This window comes from Dama dama, chromosome 11 (genome assembly GCF_033118175.1).
Source record: "Dama dama isolate Ldn47 chromosome 11, ASM3311817v1, whole genome shotgun sequence".
NCBI classification, from domain to species: domain Eukaryota; kingdom Metazoa; phylum Chordata; class Mammalia; order Artiodactyla; family Cervidae; genus Dama; species Dama dama.
Genome location: NC_083691.1, coordinates 102,802,653 through 102,815,438, shown reverse-complemented (window position 1 = coordinate 102,815,438; position 12,786 = coordinate 102,802,653).

Here is a 12,786-nt window from a genome sequence, read left to right as displayed (position 1 = left end):
AAGGATCATAAGAGACTACTACCAGCAGCTCTATGCCAATAAAACGGACAACTTGGATGAAATGGACAAATTCTTAGAAAAGTATAACTTCCCAAAACTGAACCAGGAAGAAATAGAAGATCTTAACAGACCCATCACAAGCAAGGAAATCGAAACTGTAATCAAAAATCGTCCAGCAAACAAAAGCCCAGGACCAGATGGCTTCACAGCTGAATTCTACCAAAAATTTAGAGAAGAGCTAACACCTATCTTACTCAAACTCTTCCAGAAAATTGAAGATGAAGGTAAGCTTCCAAACTCATTCTGTGAGGCCACCATCACCCTAATTCCAAAACCAGACAAAGATGCCACAAAAAAAGAAATCTACAGGCCAATATCACTGATGAACATAGATGCAAAAATCCTTAACAAAATTCTAGCAAACAGAATCCAACAACATATTAAAAAAATCATACACCATGACCAAGTGGGCTTTATCCCAGGAATGCAAGGATTCTTTAATATCTGCAAATCAATCAATGTAATATACCACATTAACAAATTGAAAGATAAAAACCATATGATTATCTCAATAGATGCAGAGAAAGCCTTTGACAAAATCCACATTCATTTATGATTAAAACTCTCCAAAAAGCAGGAATAGAAGGAACATACCTCAACATAATAAAAGCTATATATGACAAACCCACAGCAAGCATCACCCTCAATGGTGAAAAATTGAAAACATTTCCCCTGAAATCAGGAACAAGACAAGGATGCCCACTCTCACCACTACTATTCAACATAGTGTTGGAAGTTTTGGCCACAGCAATCAGAGCAGAAAAAGAAGTAAAAGGAATCCAGATAGGAAAAGAAGAAGTGAAACTCTCACTGTTTGCAGATGACATGATCCTCTACATAGAAAACCCTAAAGACTCTTCCAGAAAATTACTAGAGCTAATCAATGAATATAGTAAAGTTGTAGGATATAAAATTAACACACAGAAATCCCTTGCATTCCTATATACTAACAATGAAAAAACAGAAAGAGAAATTAAGGAAACAATACCATTCACAATTGCAACAAAAAGAATAAAATACTTAGGAGTATATCTACCTAAAGAAACAAAAGACCTATACATAGAAAACTATAAAACACTGATGAAAGAAATCAAAGAGGACACAAACAGATGGAGAAACATACCGTGTTCATGGATTGGAAGAATCAATATTGTCAAAATGGCTATTCTACCCAAAGCAATCTATAGATTCAATGCAATCCCTATCAAGCTACCAACGGTATTTTTCACAGAACTAGACCAAAGAATTTCACAATTTGTATGGAAATACAAAAAACCTCGAATAGCCAAAGTAATCTTGAGAAAGAAGAATGGAACTGGAGGAATCCACCTGCCTGACTTCAGACTCTACTACAAAGCCACAGTCATCAAGACAGTATGGTACTGGCACAAAGACAGAAATATAGATCAATGGAACAGAATAGAAAGCCCAGAGATAAATCCACGAACCTATGGACACCTTATCTTTGACAAAGGAGGCAAGGATATACAATGGAAAACAGACAACCTCTTTAACAAGTGGTGCTGGGAAAGCTGGTCAACCACTTGTGAAAGAATGAAACTAGAACACTTTCTAACACCATACACAAAAATAAACTCAAAATGGATTAAAGATCTAAATGTAAGACCAGAAACTATAAAACTCCTAGAGGAGAACATAGGCAAAACACTGTCCGACATAAATCACAGCAAGATCCTCTATGACCCACCTCCCAGAATATTGGAAATAAAAGCAAAACTAAACAAATGGGACCTAATGAAACTTAAAAGTTTTTGCACTACAAAGGAAACTATAAGTAAGGTGAAAACACAGCCCTCAGATTGGGAGAAAATAATAGCAAATGAAGAAACAGACAAAGGATTAATCTCAAAAATATACAAGCAACTCCTGCAGCTCAATTCCAGAAAAATAAATGACCCAATCAAAAAATGGGCCAAAGAATTAAACAGACATTTCTCCAAAGAAGACATACAGATGGCTAACAAACACATGAAAAGATGTTCAACATCACTCATTATCAGAGAAATGCAAATCAAAACCACAATGAGGTACCATTACACGCCAGTCAGGATGGCTGCTATCCAAAAGTCTACAAGCAATAAATCCTGGAGAGGGTGTGGAGAAAAGGGAACCCTCTTACACTGTTGGTGGGAATGCAAACTAGTACAGCCGCTATGGAAAACAGTGTGGAGATTTCTTAAAAAACTGGAAATAGAACTGCCATATGACCCAGCAATCCCACCTCTGGGCATACACACTGAGGAAACCAGACCTGAAAGAGACATGTGCACCCCAATGTTCATCGCAGCACTGTTTATAATAGCCAGGACATGGAAGCAACCTAGATGCCCATCAGCAGATGAATGGATAAGGAAGCTGTGGTACATATACACCATGGAATATTACTCAGCCGTTAAAAAGAATTCATTTGAACCAGTCCTAATGAGATGGATGAAACTGGAGCCCCTTATACAGAGTGAAGTAAGCCAGAAAGATAAAGAACATTACAGCATACTAACACATATATATGGAATTTAGAAAGATGGTAACGATAACCCTATATGCAAAACAGAAAAAGAGACACAGAAATACAGAACAGACTTTTGAACTCTGTGGGAGAAGGTGAGGGTGGGATATTTCAAAAGAACAGCATGTATACTCTCTATGGTGAAACAGATCACCAGCCCAGGTGGGACGCATGAAACAAGTACTCGGGCCTGGTGCACTGGGAAGACCCAGAGGAATCAGGTGGAGAGGGAGGTGGGAGGGGGAATCGGGATCGGGAATACGTGTAAATCTATGGCCGATTCATATCAATGTATGACAAAACCCACTGAAAAAAAATAATAAAGTAATTATTGATATATAAAAAAATAAAAAATAAAAAAAAATAAAAATCTAAACACAAATAGTAAAGAAAAAAAATGATGTGTGAGAAACCCAACATCCATTCATCTGATGCAAGGATCAAAAGGATATTGTTTGCAACTTAGGCTAAGAATACCTATGAGATTTAAGAAAAAACAAAAACAAAAACCTACAAATCAAACATTCTGCAAGGTGAAGATAAGAAATGGTTTTAGGTAAGGAGAAACAAACCTAACCTGGGACTAATGTTTGCATATTTGGAAAGTTCTGCCAAACTGGATTCTAGTTTTACTGGCTTCATTATTGTATATGGATTCATAAGCTTTCATCACAATAAAAATATTATATTAATATTCAGCTGTAATCTCTATAACAATATAAAGAGGTAGACACTGCTATCATCCCCATTTTACAGGTGTGTAAGCAAATAGAAAGGACTATGTTCCAAAACAGAAATATAATGAAAAACCTGTAACTGGAATCTAACTGACCTCTCAGGCCATGTTTGTTTGTTTGTTTCCAGATCATGTTCTTAACTGCTGTAATCTATGGCCAGGCAATGATGATAGAAAGGTGGAATAATTATACCAGTTACCATTTATTGAGACAGGGACTGTGAGTGACTATATATCCATCTTTCTGTCTATATACACATATATGCTATTTTAAGATAAATTGGCATATATACATTAGTTATATATACAATAGTATAGATAGATAGATAGATATGCACACACTATTTTATTATGCATGGTGGTGGTTTAGTCGCTAAGTCATGTCTGACTCTTGCAACCCCATGAACTGTAGCCCACCAGGCTCCACTGTCCATGGGATTTTCCAGGCAAGAATACTGGAGTGGATTGCCATTTCCTTCTCCAAGGTATCTTCCCCACCCAGGGATGAACCAACATCTCTTGCATTGGTAAGCAGATTCTTTACCACTGAGCCACCTGAGAAGTCCATATGTGTTCATTACACATAACTAAATTCTATTTTTTTTAATTAAATACTCTACAAATTTGTACACATTGTTGGTGATAAGGTGGTAACTGACAATAACACTATGGTAAGAAACTACTTTAAAATGAAAAACAATAAGTCATTTAACCTCTAAAGGTAAATGACAAGTACTACATTATTTATAAATTTTCTTTGAATATTAAGTATCATTCTCCATTGTTCATATCACAAACTTAGACTCAAAAAGCCATCAGTAAGAGTTGTGATTTCAATAAAAAGAACATTTTGATGACAGATATTTTCTCAGGCCATTTCTCTCACTCTTCTTCTCCTGGGACCCCTATAATATGAATATTAGCATGCTTGATATTGTCTCAGAGGACTCTTAAACTCTCCTCATCTCTTTTCATTCTTTTTTGCTTGTTTGTTTTCTGTTTGGCTGCAGTGATTTCTACCTCTCTTTCTTCTGACCCACTGATTCATTCTTTTGTCTCATTCAGTCTAGTCTTTATGCTTCTAGTGTATTTTTCATTTCCTTTATAGCATTCTTTAATTCTGCTTGACTGGTCTTTATATTTTATCATTGTTTGTTAAAAATTTATGATTTCTCACTCTGTACATTTGTTTTCCTCCCAAGTTCTTTATCTTTACTGTCATTACCCTGATCTCTTTCATCGGTGGGTTTCCTATTTCCACATCACTTTGTTGTTCTTCTGAGGTTTTACCTTATGCTTTTGTCGGAAACATATTCTTCCATCACCTCATCTTGTCTAAATTTCTGTTTATATTTTTATGTAAGTAGTAGGCTAGTGAGGATTCTTAACCTTGGAGGAGATGTCCTCTGTAGAAGATGTCCTCTGTGTCCCAGCAGTGGACTCTCATCTCACTCCCAATGGCTAGAAGCCAGTGGTCTCGGGACTGTTGGACTGTTACACCAGACTGCTTGAGTCTGGTCTAGACGCTTCTGCAGGTTTCCTGGTGGGAGGAGCAGGTGTTTGATGACTGGTGGGTCAAAGTAGGACTTGGACCTCTGATGGGCAGGACTATGTCTAGAGAGAAAGTCTAGAGGTGGCTGTGGGCTCATAAAGTCTTTAGACAGCTTGTCTGCTGTGTCTTACACTCAGTTTGTTTTTCGGCCTGGGGTGTCCCAGCAATGGAGGCTATTGGCTGTTGGGTGGGGCCAGGTCTTGTTGCTGAGATGTGATATATGATAGGTTCCAGTTTGCTCTGCAATTACTTATGATTTTGATGTTTTTGTGAGAGGAGGTGAATTTTTGAGGATCCCTTTACTCCCATCTGGGCAGCTCTCCTCAAATAAATTTGATTGATAGAAGTATAGTATATGGAAGTCTAGAAGTGCCAGATAAAAGAGATATTTAGGGATGGTGTAGAGAGAAGGTGTGGAACTTCTATGCCCTTTCCGGGTGCAATGATCCCAGCACCTCCATGAGTTCATCAACCAGAAGATCATTACACAAACACTGCAGTAATCACTACTGTAGTGACAATCTCATTTGGTCCTAGAGTTGTGGCTAGTCCTCCAGATCTATCAGTTCTAACCCCTATCCCCTTGTAAAGTTTATTTTGAAATAAATTAATAAAATGAAATGAGTTTTTTTGTTCTCATTTATTTTAATTTCTAGGAAATTACAAAGTTCAGTGTTTACATGTCATGCTTGAGGAAGGAGATACATGTGAGTGTGTGTGTGTGTGTGTATGTGTGTGTGTGTGTGTATGAATGGAAATTTTGTGATTCCCTCATAAAACCAATTTTATCTACACCTCCATAACACCAGCATGAACACACACAAATACACACACCACTATACAAGGGTTTAAGACGATTTGGATTCCAGGAATGAATGAATGAAGGTAGCAGTTATAAAAGAAAACAAAACAAGCTAATAGCTTGTTGGAAATGTGAAGTAAGTTAATGGAATAGGTTATACAGAAGTTAAACATGAAAAAATACTTAGAAGGTTTTATGTGGCTCAAAGTTGTTCCGTCACTAAGTCGTGTCCAACTCTTTGTGACCCTCTGGACTGCAGCACACCGGGCTTCCCTGTCCTTTACTATCTCCCAGAGTTTGTTCAAACTCATGTCCACTGGGCCTTCCCAGGGGTCACTAGTGGTAAAGAACTTGCTTGCCAATGCAGGAGACATAAGAGACGTGGGTTCCCTATGTTCATTGCAGCACTGTTTATAATAGCCAGGACATGGAAGCAACCTAGATGCCCATCAGCAGACAAATGGTAAAGAAGCTGTGGTACATATACACCATGGAATATTACTCAGCCATTAAAAAGAATTCATTTGAATCAGTTCTAATGAGATGGATGAAACTGGAGCCCATTATACAGAGTGAAGTAAGCCAGAAAGATAAAGACCAATACAGTATACTAACACATATATATGGAATTCAGAAAGATGGTAACGATAACCCTATATGCAAAACAGAAAAAGAGACACAGATGTACAGAACAGACTTTTGGACTCTGTGGGAGAAGGCGAGGGTGGGACGTTTCAAGAGAACAGCATCGAAACATGTATATTATCAAGAGTGAAACAGATCACCACCCCAGGTTGGATTCATGAGTGCCAGGAGCCAGCACACGAGATCCCACCCATGACAAGGTCATGAGGGAGAAAACCTGACGGGCAAGGCGGATCAGGTTTTCAGGGATTCCAAAAAGCTGCCCCCCGGCGCTCACCTTAAAGATGATATCTGTCTTTCTGATGCTTGCTTCAATAGACTACTCCCTAATTTCTGTGACACAGGCAGAAGGCCTTCCCCGATCTCTTTCCAAATAAGAATCAATTTAGAACGTTAACCAATAAGTTTCCTGGGTGGTGGTATTTTATGAGATTATCCAGGATGAAAGGAGTGTTTTAACTTAAACTCCTTTGCTGGTATTTTAGTTTGTTTGGCAAATGTGTTTATGCCCTTGGTACTAATATGCATGATTGCTTATCATACCCTAATCATAAAACAGCATAAAGAACCTGATCACATTAAGGCCCTAATAGGCACAGAGCCCTTCGGGGGTGAGGAAGCCCTATTAGAAAACATAAAAATATTATTCTAAAAGTGGTTATAGTTAAAGATTTAGAAAAATAAGAGTTTAAAATTGTTAATTTTGGGTCACGTGACGACCGCGCGCGCGCGCGCTCGTGCCCGGCCGCTGCGGGCTCGGAGGCCGAAGAGAAAAGACGGCGAGGCGGCTTCGGCTGTGTCCACAGAGGATGATCCAGCAATGGAAATTTAAAAAAAATAAAATAAAATAAAATTGTTAATTTTAACCAGGAATGCTAAACAGGGGCTGCCTCACTGGAGCTGCAGAGTCTTTGTGTGGTAAACCTTTTAGATAAATTTAACTGATAACTTCTGCAAAAGGACTGAACTTTGTGTTCATTAAAGAATAGATTACGGAAAACAGCTTTGCATTCACCTAGGTCATAAAATGTCAATAGGCCCCAAGGCCAGAAGATAATGTACAAGACCCTCATAAACAAAGAAGTATGCAGAAAACACCCTGGTTTCGTGAAGAACAAACTGATGTAATGTTAAACTATCTCCCTCTTAGAAATGTACTAATTTAGGGTATAAAAGCCATGGTAAAAAATAAAGCATTGCCAGACTCTGCCAGACCCTGCAAACACCCCTGTCTGGTCATTCTCTCTCTCTCTCTCTCTCTCTCTCTCTCTCTCTCTCCCCCTCGCAGACTTGGCCCTATCAAGGCTGGTCTCACATGTCCTCTCTCTCTCTCTCTCTCTCTCTCTCTCTCTCTCTCTCTCTCTCTCTCTCTCTCGCAGACGCCTTTCATCCTGAGGGTATCCCCTGGATCCTGCCGAGGCTGGACCCTGGCACATGAGACAAGTGCTCGGGGCTGGTGCACTGGGAAGACCCAGAGGGATCGGATGGAGAGGGAGGTTGGGGGCGGGGATCGGGATGGGAAATGCATGTAAATCCATGGCTGACTGATGTCAGTGTATGGCAAAAACCACTACAATATTGTAAAGTAATTAGCCTCCAACTGATAAAAATAAATGGAAAAAATAAGTAAATAAATAAACATCAAAGTGAAAAAAAAGAGAGAGAGAGAGAGATGTGGGTTCAATCCTTGGGTCTGGAAGATCCCCTGGAGAAGGAAATGGTAACCCACTTCAGTACTCTTGACTGGAGAATCCCATGGACAGAAGAGCCTGGCAGGCTATAGTCCATAGGATAGCAAACATCTGGACACAACTGAAGCGACTTGGCATGCACACAAGCAGGCATGTCTGTCCATTGATTCGGTGATGTCATCCAACCATCTCATCCTCTGTCACTCAAAGTACTTGTAGTCAAACCGAAACTGAAAACATTGCATGATTCTTTTAATTTCCTGTGATACAATATCCATCCAATTATACCTTTGCAGTTAGCATCCAAATTCAAAAGTGATTCACCTAAATAAGAAACTATGGAAATTCTAAGTATCATTTCATTTTAAGAAATAGAATGCCTGATATGTTCCCAGTGCTTTTTGTTATCATCCCTGTATCTCACAAAAATAGTACAAAATTAGGTCTGTGTATTTATTTATTTTTTTTTTTTATTTTTTTTTCAGGATGGTTTTTTTTTTTTTCCCCCAGTGGGTTTTGTCATACATTGATATGAATCAGCCATGGATTTACATGTATTCCCAATCCCGATCCCCCCTCCCACCTCCCTCTCCACCCGATTCCTCTGGGTCTTCCCAGTGCACCAGGCCGGAGCACTTGTCTCGTGCATCCCACCTGGGCTGGTGATCTGTTTCACCATAGAGAGTATACATGCTGTTCTTTTGAAATATCCCACCCTCACATTCTCCCACAAAGTTCAAAAGTCTGTTCTGTATTTCTGTGTCTCTTTTTCTGTTCTGCATATAGGGTTATCGTTATCACCTTTCTAAATTCCATATACATGTGTCAGTATGCTGTAATGTTCTTTATCTTTCTGGCTTACTTCACTCTGTATAAGGGGCTCCAGCTTCATCCATCTCATTAGGACTGGTTCAAATGAATTCTTTTTAATGGCTGAGTAATATTCCATGGTGTATATGTACCACAGCTTCCTTATCCATTCATCTGCTGATGGGCATCTAGGTTGCTTCCATGTCCTGGCTATTATAAACAGTGCTGTGATGAACATTGGGGTGCACGTGTCTCTTTCAGATCTGGTTTCCTCAGTGTGTATGCCCAGAAGTGGGATTGCTGGGTCATATGGCAGTTCTATTTCCAGTTTTTTAAGGAATCTCCACACTGTTTTCCATAGCGGCTGTACTAGTTTGCATTCCCACCAACAGTGTAAGAGGGTTCCCTTTTCTCCACACCCTCTCCAGCATTTATTGCTTGTAGACTTTTGGATAGCAGCCACTCTGACTGGCGTGTAATGGTACCTCATTGTGGTTTTGATTTGCATTTCTCTAATAATGAGTGATGTTGAGCATCTTTTCATGTGTTTGTTAGCCATCTGTATGTCTTCTTTGGAGAAATGTCTGTTTAGTTCTTTGGCCCATTTTTTGATTGGGTCATTTATTTTTCTGGAATTGAGCTGCAGGAGTTCCTTGTATATTTTTGAGATTAATCCTTTGTCTGTTGCTTTGTTTGCTATTATTTTCTCCCAATCTGAGGGCTGTCTTTTCACCTTACTTATAGTTTCCTTTGTAGTGCAAAAGCTTTTAAGTTTCATTAGGTCCCATTTGTTTAGTTTTGCTTTTATTTCCAATATTCTGGGAGGTGGGTCATAGAGGATCTTGCTTTGATTTATGTCGGAGAGTGTTTTGCCTATGTTCTCCTCTAGGAGTTTTATAGTTTCTGGTCTTAACATTTAGATCTTTAATCCATTTTGAGTTTATTTTTGTGTATGGTGTTAGAAAGTGTTCTAGTTTCATTCTTTTACAAGTGGTTGACCAGTTTTCCCAGCACCACTTGTTAAAGAGGTTGTCTTTTTTCCATTGTATATCCTTGCCTCCTTTGTCAAAGATAAGGTGTCCATAGGTTCGTGGATTTATCTCTGGGCTTTCTATTCTGTTCCATTGATCTATATTTCTGTCTTTGTGCCAGTACCATACTGTCTTGATGACTGTGGCTTTGTAGTAGAGTCTGAAGTCAGGCAGGTTGATTCCTCCAGCTCCATTCTTCTTTCTCAAGATTACTTTGGCTATTCGAGGTTTTTTGTATTTCCATACAAATTGTGAAATTCTTTGGTCTAGTTCTGTGAAAAATACCGTTGGTAGCTTGATAGGGATTGCATTGAATCTATAGACTGCTTTGGGTAGAATAGCCATTTTGACAATATTAATTCTTCCAATCCATGAACACGGTATGTTTCTCCATCTGTTTGTGTCCTCTTTGATTTCTTTCATCAGTGTTTTATAGTTTTCTATGTATAGGTCCTTTGTTTCTTTAGGTAGGTACACTCCTAAGTATTTTATTCTTTTTGTTGCAATGGTGAATGGTATTGTTTCCTTAATTTCTCTGTCTGTTTTTTCATTGTTAGTATATAGGAATGCAAGGGATTTCTGTGTGTTAATTTTATATCCTGCAACTTTACTATATTCATTGATTAGCTCTAGTAATTTTCTGGTAGAGTCTTTAGGGTTTTCTATGTAGAGGATCATGTCATCTGCAAACAGTGAGAGTTTTACTTCTTCTTTTCCTATCTGGATTCCTTTTACTTCTTTTTCTGCTCTGATTGCTGTGGCCAGAACTTCCAACACTATGTTGAATAGTAGTGGTGAGAGTGGGCACCCTTGTCTTGTTCCTGATTTCAGGGGAAATGCCTTCAATTTTTCACCATTGAGGGTGATGCTTGCTGTGGGTTTGTCATATATAGCTTTTATTATGTTGAGGTATGTTCCTTCTATTCCTGCTTTTTGGAGAGTTTTAATCATAAATGAGTGTTGAATTTTGTCAAAGGCTTTCTCTGCATCTATTGAGATAATCATATGGTTTTTATCTTTCAATTTGTTAATGTGGTGTATTACATTGATTGATTTGTGGATATTAAAGAATCCTTGCATTCCTGGGATAAAGCCCACTTGGTCATGGTGTATGATTTTTTTAATATGTTGTTGGATTCTGTTTGCTAGAATTTTGTTAAGGATTTTTGCATCTATGTTCATCAGTGATATTGGCCTGTAGTTTTCTTTTTTTGTGGCATCTTTGTCTGGTTTTGGAATTAGGGTGATGGTGGCCTCATAGAATGAGTTTGGAAGCTTACCTTCTTCTGCAATTTTCTGGAAGAGTTTGAGTAAGATAGGTGTCAGCTCTTCTCTAAATTTTTGGTAGAATTCAGCTGTGAAGCCATCTGGTCCTGGGCTTTTGTTTGCTGGAAGATTTTTGATGACAGTTTTGATTTCCTTGCTTGTGATGGGTCTGTTAAGATCTTCTATTTCTTCCTGGTTCAGTTTTGGAAAGTTATACTTTTCTAAGAATTTGTCCATTTCATCCAAGTTGTCCATTTTATTGGCATAGAGCTGCTGGTAGTAGTCTCTTATGATCCTTTGTATTTCAGTGTTGTCTGTTGTGATCTCTCCATTTTCATTTCTAATTTTGTTAATTTGGTTTTTCTCTCTTTGTTTCTTAAGGAGTCTTGCTAATGGTTTGTCAATTTTGTTTATTTTTTCAAAAAACCAGCTTTTAGCTTTGTTGATTTTTGCTATAGTCTCTTTAGTTTCTTTTGCATTTATTTCCGCCCTGATTCTTAAGATTTCTTTCCTTCTGCTAACTCTGGGGTTCTTCATTTCTTCCTTCTCTAGTTGCTTTAGGTGTAGAGTTAGGTTATTTAATTGGTTTTTTTCCTGTTTCTTGATGTAAGCCTGTAATGCTATGAACCTTCCCCTTAGCACTGCTTTTACAGTGTCCCATAGGTTTTGGGTTGTTGTGTTTTCATTTTCATTCATTTCTATACATATTTTGATTTCTTTTTTGATTTCTTCTATGATTTGTTGGTTATTCAGAAGCGTGTTATTTAGCCTCCATATGTTTGAAGTTTTAACAATTTTTTCCCTGTAATTGAGATCTAATCTTACTGCACTGTGGTCAGAAAAGATGACTGGAATGATTTCAATTTTTTTGAATTTTCCAAGACCAGATTTATGGCCCAGGATGTGATCTATTCTGGAGAATGTTCCGTGTGCACTTGAGAAAAAGGTGAAGTTGATTGTTTTGGGGTGAAATGTCCTATAGATATCAATTAGGTCTAGCTGGTCCATTGTGTCATTTAAGGTTTGTGTTTCCTTGTTAATTTTCTGTTTAGTTGACCTATCCATAGTTGTGAGTGGGGTATTAAAGTCGCCCACTATTACTGTGTTACTATTAATTTCCTCTTTCATACTCGTTAGCGTTTGCCGTACATATTGCGGTGCTCCTATGTTGGGTGCATATATATTTATAATTGTTATATCTTCTTTTTTGATTGATCCTTTGATCATTATGTAGTGTCCTTCTTTGTCTCTTTTCACTTCCTTTATTTGAAAGTCTATTTTATCTGATATGAGTATTGCGACTCCTGCTTTCTTTTGGTCTCCGTTTGCATGAAATATTTTTTTCCAGCCCTTCACTTTTAGTCTGTATGTGTCTCTTGTTTTGAGGTGGGTCTCTTGTAGACAGCAATATATAGGGGTCTTGTTTTTGTATCCATTCAGCCAATCTTTGTCTTTTGGTTGGGGCATTCAACCCATTTACATTTAGGGTAATTATTGATAGGTGTGGTCCCGTTGCCATTTACTTTGTTGTTTTGGGTTCACGTTTATACAACCTTTCTGCATTTCCTGTCTAGAGAAGATCCTTTAGCATTTGTTGAAGAGCTGGTTTGGTGGTGCTGAATTCTCTCAGGTTTTGCTTGTCTGTAAAGCTTTTGAATTCTCCTTC